The sequence below is a fragment of the Dasypus novemcinctus genome, chromosome 15 (genome assembly GCF_030445035.2).
Source record: "Dasypus novemcinctus isolate mDasNov1 chromosome 15, mDasNov1.1.hap2, whole genome shotgun sequence".
In the NCBI taxonomy this organism is placed as follows: domain Eukaryota; kingdom Metazoa; phylum Chordata; class Mammalia; order Cingulata; family Dasypodidae; genus Dasypus; species Dasypus novemcinctus.
In genome coordinates this window covers 47327642-47353855 of record NC_080687.1, presented here as the reverse complement: position 1 = coordinate 47353855, position 26214 = coordinate 47327642, and the positions used below count along the sequence as shown (strand labels likewise).

Here is a 26214-nt window from a genome sequence, read left to right as displayed (position 1 = left end):
CATTGATTACTAAAAGACTGTGATCAGAGGACATTAACTGGGTACATCATTCTTTAAGTATTTATATAGTATTATATATACAAATAATTAAGGATAAGATAAAATGATTCTGACTAAATGATTATAGTCAATGTTATGTGATTAACAATTTCTTCCATTCAACTGCTTTTGAAAGTTTTACAGTCTTACAGAAAAGCACTTTTAAAGATCTTATTAGTAAACATTATCATGATAACAAGCAAAAAACAGCTCCACAGTTACATAAAAAAGCCCTTTATACTACTAATTGTGCCAGTATCTAATACTTTAGTATTTAAAATGTAACAGTGGAGTTGGAAGTCTGCAACCTACCATTTTCAGGCACTATTGATAGTTGAATTTCTATTAGATTTCCCTAATGGTGGAATCAGAGGCCATACCCTCAGATTTTGTGGCAAAGCCAGGTTTTTCTGCAGAAAACTCTTCTCTTTTTAAACAAAAGAAATATTGTGGACTGCTTCCAAGACCTGGGATTAAACTGGCAATGAGACCCCCAAGTCATTACAATCATGAAATAAAGTATACACAAATTTGTAAGGTTCAGCTTGTGCAACATTGCAATGTCATTTGGAAATGATATATGCAAAAGCTGGAACTGCAGATTCCAGATTCTAAAGTTAAATTAATACGTGGTTCAGACTCCAAAGGCACCTACTTCAACTGTTATTCTCTGTCAGCCTCCATCCACAACTGTTGATGCATTGAAAGTTCTCAAGGACTAGTTCACCAAATTTGAAAAAAAAAAAAAAAAAAATAAGGAGTGAAGGGCAGATATCCAAATGGTTCTCTGCAATATTCTCACCAGACAGAAGTACACTGCTGAAGAATCATGGTCCTATGGAGGATTTACTACAAAGATAGTAAAAGAAAAAGGGTCAAGGAGATTATCTAGTTGCCAACTGTGCCTCAGTAGTGATATAAACAGATGAATAGGTTGATATTGATTCATGACCAGTGTCAAACTGTTTTGTAGGATAATCAGAAAGAGCGAGAGTGTTTAAAAGGAAATCAGGAGGGAAAAGTATAGATGTACCTTAAGTAATGGCATAAATGTAAGGATATTTGTGTCTAATATGAATGTTCACCACAGGTATTCATTATAGAGGATAACCTAGGTAATTTGTTAAGACTTCCATTTTAACTGCTGTTCAAAGTACGATCTCTTTATTGGAACAAATTAACAGAAGAGGGCACTGAATATTCAGCTGCTGATGTGGAGATCTGGAAAATGTTTGTTTTTCTATTAATCAGTTTGCAAGGACCACCGGAATCTGCAGGTTGCTTTTCAATTCCCAGAACAGAAGTCCGCCTTCACCATCTTAAAGAAAAGTTCTGCCAACACCTGCTGTTCTTTCATAATATTTTACTCATGAACCTTTATTTTTTTCACCATCCCGTAGAACATAATGCTGGTTCACTACACTACATTGTTGGCATGCTGATTGGACCAAGTAAGCTGGATATAGCAAGTATCCTAGAAGCCTTGATACTTGATAAGACACTTGTCTACCCAGAGAAACACCTTTATCCTGACACAAAACAGATTCTATTCTCCTTATTTTAGATCAAAGTCAATACAGGAAATTGGTTACAGAGATGCTATAAGGGGTAGGTCAGCAAAAGTAAAAGAGGAGTCTGCAGGAGCAGAAAGGAAGGAAGAAAAGAACGTCTTCCTGGCTCTGGCTTCTAGTCATTGTTCCTTTCTGTAGTGAAGGAATGCTTGGTTTATTCTAGACCCCGAGAATCCCATCGTATGCAGTAAAATTTCAGTGGTTCTAGCACCTTTTAGGCATACTGAATTAAATGCAGCATCATCTTTGACTGTGGGGCACATGTTAACTCATGTGCTCTAGTTTGGGAAGAGGAACGCTTTTGGATCACTGGGTAGTCCGTATTTCCTGTCTGTCCCTCTAGCAGACTTGCTTCCCTGCTGCCGTATGGATATTTCCAATAATTTTACAACAAATTGCTGTTGCCATCCCTCTAATTAAAACTCCTAGACTGCTTTCGTCTTTTTTTCCTGCTCAGAATCTGGCTGAAACACTAATAATTAAATTACTGAACCACTAGCGACATGTAACTTCATTGGAAACATTTTCACTACTGACCACAATTTTTACTGTTTTACTGCTTTGAAAATACACTGATATGACAGGAGAAGCAACTTTAAGCTGAACTACTCTCACCTGGGCACACTGAACTCAGCAGGATATCTATGACTCAATATTAATTCTTATGATTTGTTGTAGTAACTATGTGAAAAATCTTAGGTAGAACTTATTTGAAAATATAAATATGTTGCAGTTGATTAGAAATTAGTAACTCTACCCCCCCAAAAAAAATCCTTTGTTTTCAAAAGTAACTTGAGCTTGCAATAGGTATTCTGCTATTAATTTCTTAGCTTCACAACCATTCATTTTTACTGAGATTCTTGGCCAGAATAATAGTCCACTTTAATACTGATTCAGAAATATTATTTACCCTTTTCAATTTTATCCTTTCTAGAAGCATAATTTTAAATTTTAGGCTAAAGAGAATGAAAGCTTTATTTAAATTAGCCCTGAACTAGAATTGTAATAAGCAATAAATCAAACACATAGTTTCCTTCTCTGAAAGCAAGGGTAATATTAGGCAGTGGTTACCTTGACAAGAGAGAAGAAGAGACACTACACCTATAAACACAGAGATAACCTTTAATTTATATTATTTAAAAAGACTAAGGGGTAAATGATTCTAATGCTCTTCATCATACACACACACACACACACATATATATACACATTTCATCTTTGAGGTTCTAATACGTGATGGCAAAAAGGGATGAGATAGAAATGTATTCCATAAAAGCAGATGTTCTTGATTTAGAATCATTCATTTTAAAATGTTGAAATATCACATTTTTTAAGCTTTTGATTATAATTTATTGTTGTTTGATTTGGTAAGCACATAGACCATGTCAGGGCAAAATTCATGTGTCCATTAGCCTTCATCTCTACAAGGGGGAAATTATATTTAAATTTGGAATACTCTTTAATAGAATTGTTCCTCCAAACCTGCACTTGTCCTATCAGGGTAATTCATGGAAACAGGTGCATAGGTGGGATGGTAGAGAAGGATAAACGATGATCAAATCATCTACTCCTCCCCCTAACTGGCTTACATCACCTAGCAGATAGGTTTGGTCAGAAAATTAGCTAATAAGACATGGACAGAAGTGAGATGAACCACATCTAGTCCTAGCCCAATAATATTCCCCCCTGCACAGTCCTCCATATAGTTTCCTGTTGCAGAGACTGTCTTCAGAACAATGAGATAGATACAATGTGGGTCTGTGAATCACCTCCTCCCAAACAGGGCCAACCAATTTTTAAAAAATTATTTAATGGCTTGTGTATGCTGAGTAAGTGTCTTCTATATTAAGTCCCTGAAAAGTTTTACTCTAAGCTACTAATATCGCTCTAAACAAAACAAAAAGGGACTAGATTACTAATGTTCAAACTATTCAAAAAAAAAGTTATAGTTAAAAGGTGCAGTGAATATTTAGCCATTGTAAATGTCAATATTCTTAATTAAAACTTTTAGAGTAATTGAAGGCCCATGGTACAACGTAACCTGTAGTTACTCTGGGTCACAAATTTACATCATGGATCTTCAAAGATGTTAAGTAAACCAAAGTAGATCTCTTGACTGATTACTTGGTCTTGTAAAGCTAACATCTTGCATCTCAAAATTGTTTGTTTTTTTTTTATTCTCAACTGATTTTCTCCTATCTAACAACACTTAAATAATGAAAATTCAATTTTTATTTAACTTATGACCTGCAAAAACTCGCTGATATAGTTTAAAAAATCAATTTAAATAATACATGAAAGGGATCATATATTAAGAGAATAGTTCCTAAGAGACTTTTGAAATCATTTTCATAAGGACTCAACATTTTTTTTAATTCTACTGTATTTCATGCTTTATGTTTTTGTTCAAGAATTTTAAAATTTATTAAGAAAATAGGACTAATGTACTTCATAATACTAACAGGTCTTTAGATGACACTACAAAAAGTTACCATGTTTTAAAGGGCTTTGCAAAGATATAATGCTTTAAAATTTGATTTTTTCTCAGAGCTTTGTTGAATCACAGTGCACAAAAGTACTGAAAACATATTTTATAATACATGGCCCTTCGCATGCCTTTTGATTTTGCTTGGTAGGAGTTCAAGGATGCAAACAACATATTTGATGTAATCATGTAGCTTCTCAGGGCAAAATAGCATACTTGACCTTTGCAAAGTATGATACTTATTTCTTGTAATATCTTAGAGTTATCTGAATTTGATTCCACTAAGTAGACTATTTTTATTTAATTTAATATTTTGCTTTAAACATTAATAAAAAAACATTTAAGAATAAGATAACTCCACTGAAAAATAAAAACTGAAATGACTTCAAATACAAGGAACAAATGACCGGAAATTTTTTCATGGAGGCCATGCACCATTTATCTATTCATTTTGACTCAGTCAGAAATTTCAAGGTTTATTCTGAACAGATGCTGGAGGACTTTTTATTAAGTAAAGTATTCAAAAATCACTTCCCTGTGATGTGTTAAAAGAGTTTGACTTTCAATAATGTTTAGCATTTCAGTTTATCTCAGAATGTTAAAAAGGCGATGTTGAATTGAGGCTACAAAAGAACCAAATTAAACTTGAGGTGAGAATCCCAACCTAGAAAGCAGTATTTTGTTAAAGGAAAAGTCACAGAATGGAATGCAGAACAGATACTTTACCTGAGGTACATGGACAGGAGGCCACCAGAGAAATCATTCTGATTACATGGTTTGAATTAATTAAACAAAAGTTTTACATTAATAGGTTGAGAGTTTGTTTAACAAAATTCAGTAGGGTATTCATGTGTTTTGCTGTCACAGTCATATTTTCTTAAATCTGCTCCTGAATTATCAAAGACAGAACTAGAGTCAAAGAAGAACTTGGAAAAGAATAAAAATCATATTTGGAATTCAAAGAAAAGGTGATTTTTGATTTACTTATTTTTTATGTTTCACATAAAATAAAGTAATTATACTAGAAGAAGTTAAAATAGTAGCACCTTTCTAAAGCTGAGATCTCATTAAAAAACTGTGTCAAATTACTGTACCCAAATGTAAATTCATGGGTAAATTCATTCACTTAAGTATGTTTAACCCAGTCAAATTAGTATAAGCAGAAGAAATATAGTCATTAGTATTCGAGCTAAAATATAAATAGGGTCAGTATAAATTTTTCTGAAGAAGAATGGAAGTATAGCCTATGTAGGTAGTTGCTTCTGAAAGTATACTATTGTCAATTTTAAATGCAGTCTGAATATGAAAGCTATTTTAAAAGAGAAAATAGAGCACACTCTTATCTTTTCAATAATAAGAGAGAGGAAGCACAGGTGAATATACTCTACCTTACTTTTTATAAAGATATAGGCAAAATAAACTTTCAAATATTTTTATCGTAAGTCAATTATTAAAGTCAATTTTTAATATCAGGGAAGCAATTAATAAGGAAAATTATGGCTTGAGTAATGAAGTATCCCATTTTTCTATTTAAAAGAAATTAATATGGAATATAATTTTTTAAAAAACCATTTCAGTAACGCTGCTTAAATTAAAAAATGTTTATATGTAAAACATACAGAAAATTGTAATCGCATACATACATGTGTTTTTGTCATGATCTAACCATAAAGTTTAGTATATTCCGAGAAGCTTTTCAATGATAAAAATGTTTGGGAGAATGAATCAAAGAATCAGTCATGCTGTATTTAAAGTGCCATTCTGGAAAATCCAGTCATAACCCTTTACAGTAATTCTGATACAATCTAAAAACGATGTAAAATAATTTGGTTAAACAATAAAGGAGTGGGCCAGTTCTATGGAGTGACTATTACTTAGAGTATCCAGTAGCAAAACCCTCAGGGGTTACCAGGAAATGTTCTGGTTTTTGTTCTGTTTCTGTCCAGACAGAATTACTGTTAGTACTTTTTAACAGTTTTGTTTTCTGCCATATTTTATTAGAGTTGGTTTTAAACAATTCTGAACTTAAGTAATGAGACCACACACTAAAGAAATGATTCCCTCTGATAATGCCCACACTAATAAAACTGGTATCTTAGATTTTTCAAGGAAGTTAGAAAATATTTTTCCCCTGGACCACCTAAAACTCAGGATAGTAAATTTTTGGCTTAAGGATGTTGAACAATGAAGGAACTTATTTATTATTTTAAAACTTTTCTTTATGGAAAATTTTTAATATATTCAAAAGTAGAGAGAAAAATATAATTACTCTCATTCATTCAGATCCCAGCTTCAATAAATGCCATTTTTATTTCACTTAAACCCCACCTGAATATTTTGTATCAAATATCAATTAATATTATTAGCATGTTATGAACAATAACTACTTTTTTATTGTAAGTCTAGTTAGTGTTTACATTTTACATTTTTTTATACTCAGATTTCAAACATGCTCTGTTGCATTATGTAAATTCTTAGTTTACAATTACATCTCTTTTTATTCCTAGCCATGTTTGGTTGAAGAGAAGTTCTTTTGATCCTGCATTTTTAGATGTCTGCCAAGGAGATATATCTCCCTCTCTATATACACTCTGCATAAGCAGATATCACTAGGTTAATTTAGAATCACCTTGGTAAAGAGACATTGTCATGGATAGAAAGGAATTTGTCCTAGGTACAACTCAGTGGGTAGAAAAAGTGGTGAACATCGTTAACCCTATGGACTATTTTACACATCTGAAAATTAACAGTGGAAAATAGCTGTCATCTACAACTTGATGAAATTCTGTTATCCAGTCATAAATTTCAGAAATGGGTCCTTGATTCTTGGAGCAATGATTTAGCACCAGTGGAGTTGGCAGTCATAAAAACAGCATGATTTGAAAAATTTTATGGGAATTCCCACTACCAGTAAAAATTTCCCTATCAATACAAAATTCAAGATGGGGGACATAAAACAATAATGGGAAATTCTAAAAGTGCTGTGGTCTGTTATTATAAATGATAGTATGGCTATAAGACCAAAAAGTATTTCATTAGGCCATTTGGGCCAGCAATAGATTTAGAAAGGTATAGAAAGTTATTTTCTTAATCTTTCATAATTTAACAGTAAATTTATAAAATTAGTTTTGTTCTAAATTATTAGCAGCCTGTTAGTAAAGAAATTTTGGTGGCTTCTTATTTTATGTCCTCTTTATTTTTGTTAAATTTAAACCAATGTGATAAAGTAGAAAGATTATTGCAAAAAATACTGATGCATGCCTATAATAAAAGTTGCTTTTAATTTTATTTTTAAATTTTATTCCAACTATGTAATAGCTTTTATACTCCTCATTATTATTCCCACTTCAGAGATCTCCCACTTCATTATTATCTCCACTTCAGAGATCATTTAACTAACTAAAAATTAGAAAACAAGTAAATGACTGGGCCAGATTTGAACCTAGTCTGGCTTCAGAATCCATTTGTACTTAGTAACCATTAATCTATGCTTCCTTTTTGCATTATTTGTATTGTGTTTTAATATATAAAAAGAAATAAAGCATGACAAAAAAAGTCAAATTTAAACCACACTCTCAACTTCATTCAATATCAGCCTTTTCCTAAGAACTTGCTAAAGGTTCTAACAGGAACCTCTAATATGAATTTGATATTCAGACTTCAAGTCAATTTTAAAGATTTATTTATTTATTTAATTTCCCCCCCTCCCCTGGTTGTCTGTTCTTGGTGTCTATTTGCTGCGTCTTGTTTCTTTGTCCGCTTCTGTTGTCGTCAGCGGCACGGGAAGTGTGGGCGGCGCCATTCCTGGGCAGGCTGCTCTTTCTTTTCACGCTGGGCGGCTCTCCTCACGGGCGCACTCCTTGCGCGTGGGGCTCCCCCACGCGGGGGACACCCTTGCGTGGCACGGCACTCCTTGCGCGCATCAGCGCTGCGCATGGCCAGCTCCACACGGGTCAAGGAGGCCCGGGGCTTGAACTGCGGACCTCCCATATGGTAGACGGACGCCCTAACCACTGGGCCAAAGTCCGTTTCCCAAGTCAATTTTAATTCAGTTACATCTATATATATCTACATAAATATGAGACTATGTAGTATTGTCAATTTTAATTGACATAGAATTTAAGCTCTATTCATTACTTTGTAGCTTTCTTTTAATCAATAATAATATTGTTTCTTTTATCTGTGCATCTGCTAATTAATTTTGTTTAACTGACAGAATGTTTGAACCATTGAATATAACAAAACAAAGGAGATTTTTTTTATCTCCTAATTTTCACTACTTCAAAGAATGCTGCACCAGTCACCCTTTACACATCTCCAGTGTATGTGTGGGAAAGTTAATTTGGCTGCCTATTTGTGAAGTGTTATTTCTGAAAAGTAGGATACACGCTTTTTGAATTTAATTAATCATTGAGAAAATGTTTCTCCTAAATGTCTTTATTAGTTATGGTAGGTAGAATTCTAAAACATTCCCCATGAGTCACACCCACTGGTATCAAGGCCTTTATGTAAATCCCCTCTGGCTGAATGTGGCCAAAAAAAGGGATGGCATTTGCAAATGTAATTAGGGTGCTAAATCAGTTGATTTTGAGTAAGTTTCTCAAAATGGAGATAATCCCAGCTGGGTATGATTTAATCACTTTGGCTCTTTAGGTGAGACACACTAAAGGTGAGAGACACGAGGCAGCAGAGACTTCCAGTTGCTGACTTTGAAGAAACAAGGAGCCATGGATTCTATCGCCACAAGGAAGTAAATTCTGCAAAAAACCTTCTCGTAGTTGAGCCTCCAGGTGAAAATTCAGGTGAAAATCCAGGTGAAAACTCAGTCAGAGGGATGCTGATACAAAATACCAGAAATTGGTTGGTTTTTATAAAGGGTATTTATTTGGGGTAGGAACTTACAGATACCAGTCCATAAAGCATAAGTTATTCCCTCACCAAAGTCTATTTGCAGCAAGATGGCTGCCGACATCTGCGAGGATTCAGGCTTCCTGGGTTCCTACGTTCCTGGGGCTTGCTTTTCTCTGGGTTCAAGGTTCCTTTCTTCCTGGGGCTTACTTCTCTTTCCTCTGTGTGCTGACTTCCCAGGGCTCCAGCTTAAGTCTTCAGTATCAAACTCCAACATCAAACTCCTCTATCAGAAACCCTCAACTCTGTCCTTTGCCATGCCTTTTATCTGTGACTCCCCACTCACCAAGGGGCAGGGACTCAATGTTCTAATGATGTGGCCCAATTAAAGCCCTAATCATAACTCAATCGGGCCCAGGTACAGATCAGATTACAAACATACTCCCAATATCTATTTTTGGAATTCATAGCCATATCAAACTTCTACACACCTTGATTGCAGTCTTATGAGAGACTGAGCAAAAAACCCATATAAGCTCAAAGAGGATTACCGAATCACAGAAATTATGAGATAATAAATGCCTGTGGATTTAAGGCACTAAGTTTGTGGTAATTGGACACATAAATTTATACACTAACACACATTTCCACCAGCAGTGTACAAACTTTCCCTTTTACTCAAATCCTTGCTGCCATGGTTTCCTAGAGATGCTGAAAGAAGATACCCCAGGCAAATGACTTAAAACAACAGAAATGTATTGTCTCACAATTCTAGAAGCTGGAAGTTTGAAATCAAGATGTCAGTAGGGCCATGTACAGTGGTGTAACTACTCCCTCTGAAATCCGTAGGGGAGAATCTTTCCATGCAACTTCTAGCCCTGCTGTTTCCTAACTATCCTTGGCATTCCTTCAATCTTTTCTTCCATCTCACATGGTTTTCTCCCCTCACATGTGTGTTTGTGTGTATGTTTCTCCACCATTTATAAGGATGCCAGTCATATTAGGTAAAGACCCACCCTACACTAGTATGACTTCATCTTAACTAATTCCATGTGCAAAAATTATTTCTCCAAATAAGGCCACATGCTTAGTTTCTGGGAATTAGGATTACAACATGTATTTCTGTAGGAAAAAAATCCTCCAAATTTTGGTCTGGATGACCCAGAACAGAAAAATCTGAATACGCAATGGTCCTGTCTATTGTGTGCATCCTCATTTTTCATTAATATTTTAGAATGGCCTCAGAGAAAACCCTGGGTCCCAAAAATATTCTCCTCATCTCAACTGTGCAGCAGAAACACAACTTGGCAATTGGAATAATTAACTCCAGCCAAAACAGTTGTCTCCTTTGTCTAATAGTTCAGTGGAATGAGGACACAATGACCATGTGGCTGCCCCAGCTTCTAATTCAGTGTAATCATTGTGGAATCTTCTGATTGATGCACTTTCCTCATATGAATTAAGGCTTCTAAACAATTGGAGCCCTGAGTTGCAGCAGGGAGAAAAAAATTCTGCAAGGGGTTTTAAGTGTAATAGTAAGATATGTCATACTCAGTTCCATCACTTGATTCTTGAATGCAAGCACACTGGTTACACCCTATAATATTAGAAACATGCATGTGGTATATAATACTTCAACATTACAGACTGTTAACATTTTTACTGGTGCCTGAACTGAATCTTCAGTAGGTCATTCTAGCATACTATTAGACTGGTTACTTCTACCTGATAAAGTATATAATGAAACCAAAGAAGTCCATGGGTATGAAAGTAGTGTTGCACATCTGTTACTAGGAAATATATATTCCTTGAGAAACAATGTTTTGTTTGGTACCATGCCTCTTAGCTAGGCATTATGTAAGTCTACAGATGTTGGTGCAGTGGTAACAGAACAATTTAAACTAGAAAGGAAAATTTATATTCAGAGTTAAGAGTCTACTTAAGTGAGGGCAGATAATTGCTTTTTCAAAGAATGGATACAATGTCATTAATCTACTAGCAATATCATTTACCTACTACTTTTACTGGGGAAAGGATGTTAGATCAGGGTCTCAAGAAATAGTCTCAGTTTTGGCAGGTTTGTCCATTATCAATAATATTTGCTAGATCAGCTGTAATGAAGAAAGGTCCACATTATTGAGCCCATAAATAGGCTCTATACATAGAATCCTGGTCATTTTGTACATGGGCACATTTTGCAAATGAAGAGAATGACTGGTATCCAGATTATTAAGAGTTGACTCTGAAGTGGATATTCTTTGGTAAACATTCAAATATGATCCAAATAGCTTCACATTTTGTCTCATTCTGAAATGTCTATCCACATACCTCTTTTGTGGACCTCTTATCACCAATCTTCTGATCATTTTCTTGACAAGGTCTTAACCATTCGACCAAATTTTTGATTACTGCTATTGCATCATTGTGAATATATGGCATTTCAGTTGAAACAAAATGTTTTTATTTTCAGTTCTAACTCATTTTCCTTCCATTAAGGTTCAAGTTACCATGACATGGTTTGGTATTCAATAAAGGAAAACTTATTTAAATAAGGTAATACATTATCACTACTATATCCAGGTCTCAGTTTACAATCAAGTAGCAATACCAGTAAATTCTTGGGAAGACCATTCATGGGAGTTTATACTTTTTCAAGACCCAGTTGCTTTGGAGTAGAGATTCCCAATTCATTTGAAGTTGGTCTAAGTTCCTGGATGACATAGGGGTAGATTTCCTTATGAGGTCTTATTTTGTCGTGATGACAAAGAGAACATTCAGATTTAGCTCTCTGAAAAGCTATCTCTTAACAACATCTAGGTTGTGTACTACACTAGCAGTCATTTAACCATTTGCATGCCTGCAAAGGAACATCAGTGATTTTAGGTTCTGGGACCAGACCATAGCCGACATGTGTGTTCATTCCTTTACACTGTTCCCAGACATCAATATTTGGCTTGTTGAAATATGTCACCCAGCAAGCATCAAACTCATCTGTCTCAAAGTAACACGCAAAGTTCTGTACAAGTAGAAGTTTTCCTTTACCATTGTGTTTTAGGGAAGTTTTGAATACATACTAATGCTGCAACAAGCCTTTCCACTGATGCCAGTATGTTAATCAAAACCATTCTTAAAGAAACTTGATTTCTAATTTTTCAATCAGTGCATGGTTGCACTGCTGTGAAATGAAGTAAAGGAGATAATGCAGCAGGAATGGATATAGTAGAAGTCTGAGCTATATACTTATGCAATTTATTTTTCTCTTGAAGACCTGTTCAAGTATGATCATTTGTTGCCATTTCCACTTGACATTGGGTTACACTTGTGCATGCACAAGTTTATAACATATTGGATCTGATAGAATCCAATCTATAATTAGAAGCTTACTTGATTCTGTGATCAAATATTCATTTTCTACTATATTCCATTAGGAATACAAGAGCTGTTTCTCAAACATAGAGAAAGAGAATGTGGCTTTTCTCTAAAACCCAGGAAGTCTGTTCAATTATTCTCCTTTTAAGGCTTTCAAGCAGCTCTATACAACACTATATTAATCAAAGAAAGCTAGATTATGCTTTTTTGTTCTGGGTCTTGAGACAAAAGTAGCTCAATAGCCTGAAACTGCTGCACCACCTTCTCTTACTCTGAGCCCTATTCAAAATAACAACTTTACATTTTGTTTTGTTCCTCTTTTTTAGTAGCATTCAGTGCAAGATGTAGCAAATTGTCTTTTACTTGGATTTTCTGTTCTGCCCTAGGCAAGACCATTGGATCCCTCTGAAATTTCACCAGAGTCACAGTTCCACAAAGTTAAATATTTCATCTTCCATTATCTGACATGCACGTGCCTCATGGACTTGCTACTTTTTCTCATCAGATCCAAACAGCACGATCACTGTGATTGTCTGTGGATTACAATTAAGATCTTGTCCTAAATCAGTAGTATCGAAGAAGAGTCCTTGTCTAGCACTGATTTCCAAACTGTGTGTTACTGATGGACCATGAGTTAAGCACATAAACTGTAAGTAAGTTTTTACTTGTTTCATCAAAGATAAAGTCTACAGACTGCATATGGAATAACACTAGATGTTTATGGATGACAATAGGTAAGCTGGCATGGCCTGAAGAAAGAAGATGATATTGTACTGCTGTCCCAGACGTATGAGAGCACAGCACTTCTGGCGATCCATATAAACTGGGATATAAAAAGGGACCCTCACAAGATCAAAAACTGCAAATCAAATGCCAGGTAAGATTTGCTCCAAGTAGGATAACATATATGGAAAAGCAATTACAATTCTAGTTGTCATCTGGTTCTTATTCTTAACATCTGCAATTTATTGTTAATATACATCAGCCTTTCCATAAGAAAAACAGCCAGATTAAATTTGTTTACGAAAGGAATCCTCATCTTTGCACCTTTTAAATCTTCAATTCTTGCACTAATTTCAGCAATTTCTCCAAGGTGTTTTATTCATTTGGTTCATTTCCTGACAAAAAGAAAAGTAAGCTACAACACTCTTCACACCATAATAGCTATGAAAAACATTTAATTTATTATGCACATCTGTATATGTTTCAGAGTGAAAAGGGTGCTATTAATAATTAGATCTGGAATGTAGGTGTGAACTGGGTTTGGCCAGAATATATGGTAACTCAAAAAATGGCTCTTGATCAATAGTTCCAGGAACCAATATTGGCTTTCTGCCAGTCATATATTATGCTTATTTTAATTATGCATTTAATAATTGATAAAATAATTGACAGGGTGGGTGTCCAAGCCTGCTATATCCACTATGAGGTGGCTTCATGTCAAACTCCATTTGCTTTTGACTACCATACGCACAGTGGTGCCTTTTGTCCTCAGGAAACAGCATTATAATTTAATGTCTATTAGTTCACAAAAGTTGTGAATATATCCCTTCTTCCAGAACCCACTCACTGTTGTAAATAGACCCAGTTCCTTTTGGGATATGCTTGGATTATAATTACTGTATGTGCTTTGATAATGTTACATGGAAACTTGACCTGTCATTGAATCAAGGGACTACAGAGCTTAAACTGACTACAGTTCAGACATTTGTTGCGAGGCTATTACTCTCCATTTTGAAAATTCAAATATGTCTTCTTTCAGTTTGAAGATACTTTCTAAAATATGTATCAAGTAATATTTTAGTACATTGGCCTCATAATTTAATGCTAGTAATCCATAATTTTTTAGCCACGGTGTAGGTGTTGCAGATCAAAGTATTTTGATTACTGCTTCATCCTTTATATTTTATTTATCCTTACTATATCCGTACTCACTATATCTCTGACTATTAAGTTCTAATTGTTGGTCTCTGTTGTTCTGGATGTCATACTACTCACAGAAATAATGTCATCTGTCTCACTGATGTCATCACTCAACTTCATTTATGGGCTGCACATGAGTCACAAGTTAATGAAGACGCTGTTGCTCCCCTAATTAATGCATCTCAAGTTTTAATGAAGTGAGTACACTTTGACCTGTTTGGAGAGTATATTAGGAAGGTGGGTGTAGATATTGCACAAAATAAATACATTCCAGCATTCACATTTCCAGAATCCTTTGTGTTTTTCCCTTCATTATTCTGGAAAATTTTAATATCTCAACCTAACTGAATATAAACCAGCAGAATGTAAGATGAAGTTTCAGTCAATATACCAAAGTGTATGAGTGACCTTCAACTAAACAAGCTAGATTATTAAATCCAAATTCACTATTAAATGTAGCCATATCAATACATTCAATAAACTGTAATTTTAATGTTTAGTACATTCATACTAACGTTCGTAGAATCCATTCATGCAATATTCCCCAGTTTTCTACTGAAATGAATTAACAAGTGCTCTATCCTAGTTAGCCAGGACTGCTATAAGAAAATATCACAAACTGGTTGACTTAAACAACAGGGATTTTAATGGCTCACAATTTGGAGGCTAGAAGCCCAAAATCAAGTTATCAGCAGGTCATGCCTTCTCTGAAGTTTGTTGCATTCAGGTAGTAGATTGCTGGCAATCAATCTATGCCTTTGTCACATGGCCATCTGTCTCTGTCCCCTATTGTCCAAATTTCCTTTGCTTTTAAGGACTCCTGTCATACTGGATTAAAGTCTAACCTGATTTGGTTTGGCCTCATCTTAATAGAATCTTTGAAGATCTTATTTACAAATGAGCCTATAACCCTAGAACAGATGTTAGGACTTAATCATGTCTTAGTGGGAGTCACAATTCAAACTACTTCATGATCCAATTATTTTGCAGTATAAGATTTCTCTGTTAGGTCAGAACTTTGAGCTTGTCTCTTAGACCATACTAGACTCTGACTCTAATTGTCCATCTTTTAGAAACAAGAAAACGTGCGGGCATATCTTACAAAAATTGGTATATGACCCTTTTTTAAACTTTAAATTGAGAAGTTTTCAGCCATTATTTTTCAATTAATCTTTTTGCCCCCATCATGCTTTTCTCTTCTTCTGTTTCTCCCATTACACATATATTACTATACTTAATGGTGTCCTAAGGCTCTCTGTGGATTTGTTCATTTTTCATCACTCCTTTCCTTCCTGTTCTTCATATTGGATAATACCTATCAATATATTTTCAAGTTAAATGATTATTTCTTCTGCCAGTCAAAATCTATTGAACTCCTTTACTGTTTTTTTTTCTTTTCTGTTGTTCTTTTTAACTGCATAATTTCAATTTACTTATTTCTAATCATCTCTGTCTCCTGAATGATTTCTATTGTTGAGTCCTCGTTGTCTTATTTTAATTTGAGTTTTATACATGATTTCCTTTAGCTCTATGAAGTTACTTATGATAGCTGCTTTGAAGTCTTTGCTTACTAAGTTCAATATCTGCACCCTTCCTCCTAGAAAGAGGATTATTTTGCACTCTGCTTATGGGTGTCTTCCTGTTTCTTTGCTCATCTGGTAATTTGTCATTGTTTAAAACACGACATTTTAGATAATAGGCTGAGGCAATTCTGAATTACCATGGCACCAGAAGTGGTGGTAGGTATTTATGCATCTTTTTGAGTATTTGTTCAGTGCCTTGTGTGGTTTAATTCTGTCTCTGTCTCTCCTGCAGTGTGAGAGCACTGATGCTGCTGCTTATATTTTACTCATTGATTTATCTTTAAATTTTACCTTTAAACCTGGCTGCTTATGCATTGCCCCTGGGGCAGCTTAACTTAGTGTTTAGTCAATGATTGGTCAGAAGCTGTGCTTAAGTATGTGGAGTTAGAAAGTTCTTTGTTGAGGGCTCTGTGCATGGGTTGGCAATGCATTAAAACCTAAGACAGGTTACATGTCTGCCCAGCTTTTACTTTCTGCTCATGTTAGGTCTTATTTTCCTGCAGTGACTTGTAGGGAGTTAGTGCTGTCTCTGGACTCTCCTGAGCATGTGTGCAGCCTTGCACATGAGCTCAGACTTCAGGTCACTACAGCTATCTGGAGCTTATCAAAGAACACTATTTCTCAAGCCTCAGTTTTTCCTAATATATTTGGCTTACCCAATGCTTGATCTAGCCAAAATCAAACTTTAGATAGGTAGATTCTGGCTTTTTTATTTGTGCCAGAATTGATGCTGTTTTGACAGTGTCTCTGGGCATCAGGTTTTCCCTACTTTTTTCCCAGTCACACCGTCCCCTCAAATAACAGAATTGCAGGTTCTCATGGCAGAATGATCTCAGTATAGTTATTGTCATGGAGTTGAGTGGGTGCTTGAGTAGAAGGCAGCAGACTCTGTTGCCTAAAGTAACCTGGAATCCCACTGCTCTAACAAAGATTTAGTAGTATTTCTTGTATAAATGCTACTTGATTTGTGATGTGTCTTTGGTCATATCATAATTTGTTTTTAACAGTTTTCTCCATTTTATTACTTCTTTGAGTGGACAAAGATAGACGAAAAATCTGGAAGTACCGCTGATCTGAAGAATATTTAATCTTACATGGAATTGTTTTCGACAATAGAAGTTTGATCTGAAACTTTTGTATATCTTCCCTGGTTCTGATGTGGGCTATGGGTGGGAGGCTCTTTGTGTCTTCAGAGATAACCTTAACCTAAACTGTCTGTCCTGACTTGTGGGTGTGGAATGGTAAGAGGCTGCAGTCCTGCCCTTGGTGACCATGGCAACGACTCCAGTTCCAGGAAACAGTTTAACAATGCAAAGTCTATAAACTTTAAATATTCAGGGAAAATGCAAACCAAATGTGCTAAAAGCTTATCTAGAATATATGAAGTTCATGCTAAATGCTTACCTAGGATGTAGAAGATATATGCTAATTCAAGCCTATTGAGAACTGAAACAAAAGGACCATTTGGCCTTTCCTTTCTATATAAAAGGGACTCAAAAATCTTGTTCGGGGCTCCTGCCAGCCGTTAATAAACCATTTTCCTTCTCAAAATCATTCCCAAGTCCTAGCCTTTCTATACACAAATAATTAAACCTCTCTCAAATTCTACAACATTTTACTAAGCTTTTTATATAGAGAGTATATTTACAATAAGTGCTTTACTATCCTTGTCTGTTAGTTCTAATGTCAGTTCAAGTTTGGGCCACTTTTGATTGATACCCTTTCTCTTACTGTAGGTTGTTTTCCCCTGGTTTTTTGCATGCCTGATAATTTTTAACTGAACTCCAAATTTTTGTTAATATTACCTTCTTGTGTGCTGGATGCATTTTAATCTTATGGATATACTTGACTTTTTTTTCTGAGATGCGGGTAAGTTACTTGTAAATAGTTCAAGCCATTAAGATCTTGCTTTTCTTGTTTGGAAGACTGGAGAAGTGATCAGGCTAGGGCTCACAAGGGCTCACTCCTAAAATAAGTCTCATAAGTGTATTCTATCCTATACTCCATGAGTCAGGGATTATCCCTGGCTCTGGGTGAATGCAAGCACTGTGACTTCTAATATTTCTGTTGTTTTGTTTTCCTCTAGCTCCACAAGTGCTGACAAATGCTCAACTGAATATTCACGTGGGAATTTCTATAGATCTCCCAAGTTCTCTCTCTGTCAAGCTCTCTCCTCTGTGCTACTATATTCTGTAAACTCTCCTTGCAGTGGCTTTCCAGGCTCTCAGTGCTCACTCCTCATTGGGTGAATTACTCAACCCTGAGTCAAGGAATGGAAAGTCTCTTAAGGTAATTAGATGGGATGATCACAGGGCTGTTGCCTTAACCAATTTTCTTCCTACCTCTCAGAGATCACTGTCCTTTGTTGCCCATTATTAAGTGTCTTAAAATTTTTTTTTTCATTTATTTTGTCCAGTGTTTGATTGTGACATGCCAAAGATGTAAATTCTGTAATGAGCTTTCAAATCCAAATAACATTTTATCGAAGTAAGTTAAAGTTAATTTTTACTCTATAAAGATTATAATGAATGAACATGTTATGTATGTAAAGAATAATAAAACAGTAACAACTAAATAATTTTGGCCTTTTACCTTCTAAATTAAACTCATAAAATAAATGAATTCATAGATGCATTATTGTTCAGTTTACTTACCACAATTACCTTGTCCATTAGGTACATTATGTATGTCCTACAATAATTTTAGGAATCCACAGAAATATTTTATTTTAAATCAGAAGAAAAAAATGAACTCATGTTGAAAAATAGTGTAGACTTCTCTAATTGATTCACTGTCTTTCTACTCTGGGAAAACTTATCTTCTTAATTGATTCCAACAGTTAAGTGGATAAAAAATTTAACACCCTAATCCTAATCTGACATTTTCTTGATATTTTCAACACCCCATGGTATTCAATTTCAGTGCACCTCACTCACTCTCAAAGTCATAATCTACACCTTGTCATAACTGGGTAATGTACCGCCCTGAAATAGTTGTTTAAAATCTTCATCCTTGGTCTACAATTACTGATTTTTCCAACAATCTCCTTTTGTATCTTGTACTGTTCTTCAACTTCTCATCTCTTGATCTCAGTCATTACTCCCAATTCAATAGCCTTTTTCTGTCTTCATTTCTTTCCTTATTTAGACCATATTATTTGATCTCAGATATTTTTCCACCAATATGTTCAAATACTATATCTCTTACATCCAAATAACAAAGTCTCAACTCTGGATCAGTGTAATTATTTGTCTCTTTTTTCCTATGCTAAGGCCTCTGAGTGCTGTAGATTGGTACCACTACACATTCCTGATTTCCAGTTTTAACTGATGCTTCAAAGTTGCCCTGAAACCTTAATGTTTTTCTACTTATTCTGTCCTCACTTTTTTTTTTTTCCATCAAGCATTAGAAATTTTCCCCTCCCTTAAGAGAACAATGACTTTATCACACCTTTTCTCAGGCATAACAGGTGACCAAGACAACACCTCAATTCCTAGATCCATTTCTACAGCTGTAATACCATCCATACTTGTATTTTCTCTCTCTTGTAAAGATAAAAGGACCCTTCTGGATAAGGCTACTGGATCTAACAGTGAACTCAATCAGTGTATGAAGAAAAGCTTTATAAAGTAAAGTTTATAAAATTTCAATGCCTATACAAATTCCCTCAGACCTTACTAAGAACATAGATCTGGGGTGGTATCTCATTTTAATGAATTTCCAGTTGATGTCAATATTTCCGGTCCACAGCACACTTTTCATGTATCCACATCCTGATATACTAAAGCATCTTACCTTATTACTTTTTCCCCCCAAGGGTAGTTTTTTCTATTTGATAAATGCATGCAGAACTCTGTACAGTAAATAAAATTTGCATACAGTTTAAGTATTTTTAAATGATATTTTATGCAAATTAATCTTTTGCTCCATAGTTAATGATATAAAGGAATCTTCCCACCCATCTTCCTTTTTCAATAGTCATAGGGACCTCTTCTTCAGTTCCCAAGAGGAATTATGAAGATCAGGTACTTTCTTAAGAGTTTTTTCCATGTCATACTAAATAACATGTAAAGACTTCAACAACATTCTTTTTAAAGGTAAGTATAACACTTTAAATGAGCATGTTAACCACTGAAAAAGTCCACTCAACTATTTCCGTTATACTGCTTCATTTGTAATCAGTAGTATGAAAAAAGTTAAATAATACAGGATCAACAGGTTAGTTTATACACTGGTTACTGAATATGACACCAAATACTCGAAAGCCAACATTTTAGGCAATTTAGTTGTATTATACTGGTTTGGATTTTCTTTATCTCCTTCCATGTAGTCTCATTCAATTAGGGATTCTATTTTCTTCTTAAGATCATCAGGCTTTACAGGAAACTTCAACTAGTTGTACACTTCTGAAACAAGGTGATTGTGGCTGTATAAATTTGAACAACTGCAGCATAATTTTTATATTCTCTGTCTTGAGATACTCTTTCTGTAGTGCTTGCTTATTCCTCTACTGTTTCTTTCATCTGGATTTGATTACTCTTTATTCTGAAAAGTTTGTGTTTGAAATCATCATTACAAATGAACTCACCACCATCTTCAATATCTTTGCCCTTTGGGTTTTTTGCCAGAATTCTTGCTCTGCCACATGCCAATGACTGCAGTGTACTCTTTAACTCTCCATCCCATATTCCCCTAACCTACTTGATCTCTTATAAACTTAACTCCTCTCCCTCATTAAACATTAGGTGCACCAGTGTTTGAAAAAGAGAGACTTGCAAGTTCTTTTTTATCCTCTTTAAATTCTGCGTTTAGCACACAGTGTCCTAGGGTCAACTGCCACTGAAGTTCCCTACCACTATATTTGCCTAGGTAAAATATCTTAAAAATTCTCCTGAAGTTTTACCATCTCTGGTGGTAAATAAACTTTGATATTGCAGATATTTAGGCCAATAATCTATTGTCATGAAATTCACAGTTAATTCAATATTCCCATGTACATTTTGGTTCTGCATCTGTTTTACCTATTTGAACTGAATAATGATGCCTTTAGAAAGTTCCATGTCTGTAAACATTCTTTCAAGTTTGGTGGTAAAAGCAGTCTACCTTCATGTTTAAGTTTGGACAGCACTGATTTTTCAACATCTATAGATGAGCTCTTCCCAACTAACAAGCACTTGGATAAATCTTTGTTATAGTGTTGTAGAATTTGAGAGAAGTTCAATTATTTGAGTATAGAGAGGCCAGGACTCAGGAATGATTTTGAGAAGGAAAAATGGTTTATTGACGGCCGGCTGGACCCGGGAACTTTCGGTTTCAATCCCGAGCCACGAACAAGATTTTTTAGTCCCTTTTATACAGAGAGGAAAGGCCAAATGGTCCTTTTCTTTCAGTTCTCAATAGGCTTAAATTAGCATATATTTCCACATCTTAGGTAGCTTTTAGCATGGACCTCAGGCATTCGATAAGCTTTTAGCATATTTGGTTTGCATTTCCCCTGAATACTTAAAGTTTATAGACCTTGCATTGTTAAACTGTTTCCTGCTCACCAAGGGCAGGACTGCAGCCTTTTATCATCCCACACCCACAAGTCACAGATAGTTTAAATTATCTCTGAAGAGACAAAGAGCCTCCCACCCATAGCCCACATCAATAGAAGGTCTGTAAAACATCCTTGCCATAGATAAATCTAAGTGTGATTATAATTTTATTCAACATTTTTAAAAGTTCTTCATCTGTAGCTTCTTTTTCACCTGCACAAAGCCTTGAATCTACAAACTTAGCTATAGATTCAGCTGGTTTGTTTAGTCTTTTGTTAATGAATGTTTCAAATGCTTCTTTCATGGCATTGATAAACATTTCATTCTTCAGAAGATAGATATCAATTATGTTGTCAACCTTATCTTTAAAATCCAGCAATTCTTAAATCATGACTTTATCTGTTTCAGGATTAATTGCATTAGTGCTGTCAAATGCCTCGATGTAGTAGTCAATCCACTGTTGCAAGAGGACCTGAACTCCACCTCGAACAGTACTGAAGAACTGGTAGAAGAGAACTAAATCTTGAATTCTTTTTTAATCAAGGAGGTTATTTAAACCTTTTTGAAGAATTGCTGCTAAGTGTTCACCCAGAAGCTCTTTTTCTACAGCAGCAATTAATGGCTTCTGAGTGGTCTGATCTAAGTAAGTAATAAGTCTGTCTGTTTATTCCTCTAGACATTTGCTAGCATGATGAAGATACTCAGGAACCTCTTTTTCTTTCATTAATTTTTGGTGTGCAGCAGCATAGAGACAGTTAGCTTCTTCTAAAAATTGTTATTCAAAAGAATCTTGATGAATTTGCAAATCAGAGAGCATGCTTAAAAGATTTCTGAGTAAACTTTTATCAATTGCTTCACAATTCTCTTCTCTCTCAATCAAGAGAAAAATGCCATCAATTGTCTTATTCTGGATTTTCTGATCACTTATAATATGAGCCCTAAATAACTCTAGTTCTATGTCCCAAATTAAGATTAGCATAAAATTCTAAAAAAACATTAAAGTTCTATCTAGGAACAACAACAACAAAATGCTCCTGATCATGATCATTTGTCTGCAATGACTTTGCCAGCTTTTATCAAATTTCTTTATAAAAAGATTAATCTGTGCTTTGATGTGATCTTCACAAATCTGTCTCAGTTGCTTGTACAATTTTGCAGAAATATTGTAAGAACAGAGACTTTCTACAGCCTGATAGAGTTTTCTAATGTGTACTTATTTGAAGTAATATTCTGGATAGCTTCCACAATTTCTTTCAGTTTCTGCCATGTTCCATTGGTGTAGTTTTCTGGTAAGTTAGGCTTATCTTTAACATACTTATTCACTAACTTCTTAGCAGAGCCAGGCTTGCTGAGAGCAGAGCTAGAGAAGGTGGTAGAAGATTTGGCCAGGGCATTTGCATGATGCACCAAAGCCACAGAAGAGATTAATATACTCTTATTTTGTGTGTTGCTGCTTCTGAGATGCTGCAGCAGTTGGTGAAGATGAAGAGGAGGAGGATTCCTCAGCCATTTTCTCATCAAACTCTGCAAGCTCCAGGCTATCTTCAAAATACAGTTTCTTCTGTACCCACTTGTGGCTGGAAGTAGCCACTGAAACCCCAAGGGAGGAGAAGGATGAGGTTGAAGCAGAAGGCTAAATCCCTGGGTTGTGAATATGTAGTGGAAGAAGAGGAAGAAGTGGAATCAGTCTTCTCTCTGATTACTACCGTTACTGCTGTTTAACTTCTCTTCTTGGCAGAGGTGGGCAGAGTGGTACCAGCATTACCACTAGTGGTAGATCTGACCTCCTGAGTAGCAGCAGCAGCTGAGGGATTGGGGAAAGAAAAATCCAAAGTGACTGGGCAGACACTTCATGGTGACCAGATCCTAAAGTCCCCAGGTCTACAGTATTAATTACCTTTTAACTCAATCTTTCTAGCTTTTTGTACATGTGATTCTAACTACACATTATTCCTTAAACCTTAGGGAAAAAAAAAAAATTCAACCTCATGACAACTGTAGAAACTGCTTTATTTCCTCCCTTCTTTTTTGCAAGTTTCACAGAAGTGGAATAAGTAATGTTCTCTTTCAAATTCCTTGATTTCCAGTTATTTCTAAATATACTACAGTCTGTTTTCCATTATCTTAACTTCCTAAAACTTGTTTTGGCATAATGTATTAGTTAGACAGACTGCTGATGCAAAGTACCAGAAATCTGGTGGCTTTTATAAAGGGCATTTGTTTGAGGTAAAAACTTAAAGTTACAAGGCCCTATAGAGTCTAACTCAAAGTTACTTCTGCACCAAACTCTGTTGCCATGTGTTCAAATAAGATGGCGGGCGACATCTGACCTTTCAGCTTTCCTCTTCCTCTTATGGCTCTGTGAATCCAGCTTCTTCTGATCTTAGCTGTAGGCTGGAGGGCTCATTTCTTTCCAATTCAGCTGCTCCATTCTCTTCACAAGATCAGTGCTAAACTATTAATCAAATGATTCATCTCTCTCCAGGGCCCCAGCATCAAGAGCTCTCCTCTTCTGTATCTATGAAGCTCTCTCTGTTCCTCTGTGTATACTCTCCTGTATTCTCCTTGAGTGAGTGTCCACTTATATAACCCACCAAAGGGACAAGGACTCAACCCTGCATGACCTAATGACATGGTTTAATCAAAGCTCTAATCTACATAATCAGGTAAATGTAAAACCTTTTAATTTAATACAATCAAATAGTATCATACCCAGAGGAATAGACCATTTAAGAAACATAATATATATTTTTTGAATTCATAAATAATATCAAACTGCCACACGTAGTAATCAAAGAACTTAAAAACTAGGCACTTCACTAGTGGATAAAGTGTCTACTTCACCCACTAGTTATACAAGCTGAAGCTGTATGCTTCACCAATGAATATCCACTCTATCATTACACAGATAGTTATCAAATTCTGTTCATACTGTCTGCTAATTGTTTGCTAAATGCACCCACTTCTCTCCATAGCACAGTTCATTTATTCATTTGCATAACACTATAATTTCTTACTTGGATTCCTGTAATCTTCCCAAATTCTTCTTACTGCTGTTTTTCTTTTGTCCCACAGTATACATACTTCTCAGTGAAGACAGAAAAATGGTTCTAAAATGCAAATATCACCATTTCACTTGCCTACCTAATAGAATTTAAGAGCTTCCATTACCCTCGGGAAAAAGTCCAAACACTTTAATGTGACATATATTATAGACATTCCTTTATAAAGTTACCTGTGTTTGTCTTTCCAGTCTTTTATCTACCACTATTAGTTTATGTTAAATTTATAGTGACTTCCTTATTACTCCCCATATATGTCATTCTTTATCTTCCTTTCTGGTTGTTTTTGTTACATGTGCTACTCTCTCTCCCTATAACTCCCGTCTATCCTTTTATTTCTAACACAAATACCCTTATTCTGAAGAAGTTCTGAGATCCCAGTTCACATATTTTGTTGGATTTTTCTTCTCTGTTTCTCCCAAATCCTACCAATACACCTATTATAGGATGTTTCATATGGTAATGTGTGTTTTTTTTTAACTTATTTGTAGACTTCTCTTCTGTAAACTTTATGAAGGCAGAGAATGTTGTATTTCATTCAATTACAGCCACTAGCACAGAATTAGACCTATAATATGCATGAAAATGACTTTTTAAAAGAAAATATGAAGAAAATAAATTCTCCCCCCAAAAAAATCTCTAGTGATTATTTTATTTTCAGCTTCAAAATCAGTGAAATGAACACAGAGAATATTTACAGCACCATATTTAAATGGTTATGTGTGTGTGTGTGTATTTGAGAGCAAGAAAGACAGAGAAAGAGAGAAAGAGAGAGACTTTATCTTATGTAAGCTATATTATAACACTTTAGCCATATTTACTAAAACGATAAGTTTTCGTGGAAAACTTTTGAGTATTGTTTAGGATTGGGTATGTCATCACCAGCATAAAGAGTAAAACACTTTTAGGAGAACCAGAGAACTAATAAATTAGTTAAGTCTGCACAAGAGATCTTGTTTAGAATTTGTTTTTGATTAATTAAAGGATATAATATTGAAATTAAAATATGGAATTTCATACAAAAATTATGTATTAGATACAATGAAAGATATATGTGGTCTTGCATTGAGAGTGTTGAGGAATACAAAGCATAACCTTATGAAAATATCTAACAAGTCACTTCTGTCGCCGCTTCTGTGGATCAGTCTGTGAGGGCATGGCCTTGCAGGAGAATATCAAATAAACAACCCCTGCCCCATTTCTGTAAATCAACCTGTGAAAACATGGCCTGGTTGGAAGATATCAAATGAGTGACTCCCCTCTCCTGCTTCTGTAAATCAGCCCATAAACTTGCAGCTGCATTCTGCCTATGTAAGCCCCCTGCTTACAAAATTTCTCCTAGCAACGTGTTAGCCAATGAACAAAAGTTATGCTGATCCCACCTGAAATCCTATATAAACCTATGAAAACTGAAAAATGGGGCTCAGATTTTAGAGACTGCCTCTCCTCTGGGCCTGGCGCATAATAAAACTGTTCATCCATCTCTCTCTGGAGTGCCGGTTGTGAGTTTCTACAGTTCAGTACTCCTGGCTTTGCTGCAACATTTGGTTCCCTGACCAGGAAACCCAACGGAGAAGGCCCTTTGAGCCTCTGGTTTGGGACTGGTGGGCATGGCCAGCAGAGATCTCTGTATGAAAAAGGCAGTACCACCTGTCCCCTTGATGGGGCCTTTTTGGGGGAAAGGATCCCTGTGGGATATGTCTTCCACTCCAGCCTGACTCGATGGAGAGGTGGATTCAACAACATCAGGAAATATCAGAAAGGTAAAGCCCTGGGATTCTGCATCCCGGTCAAGCC

At 35.4% G+C, this 26214-nt stretch overlaps 1 pseudogene; it reads right to left on the bottom strand.

The window, feature by feature from the left end:
- Positions 1-20042: 20042 nt before the first annotated feature.
- LOC101422786 (cullin-4B pseudogene) lies at positions 20043-24437 on the bottom strand (annotated as a pseudogene).
- Positions 24438-26214: the final 1777 nt, after the last annotated feature.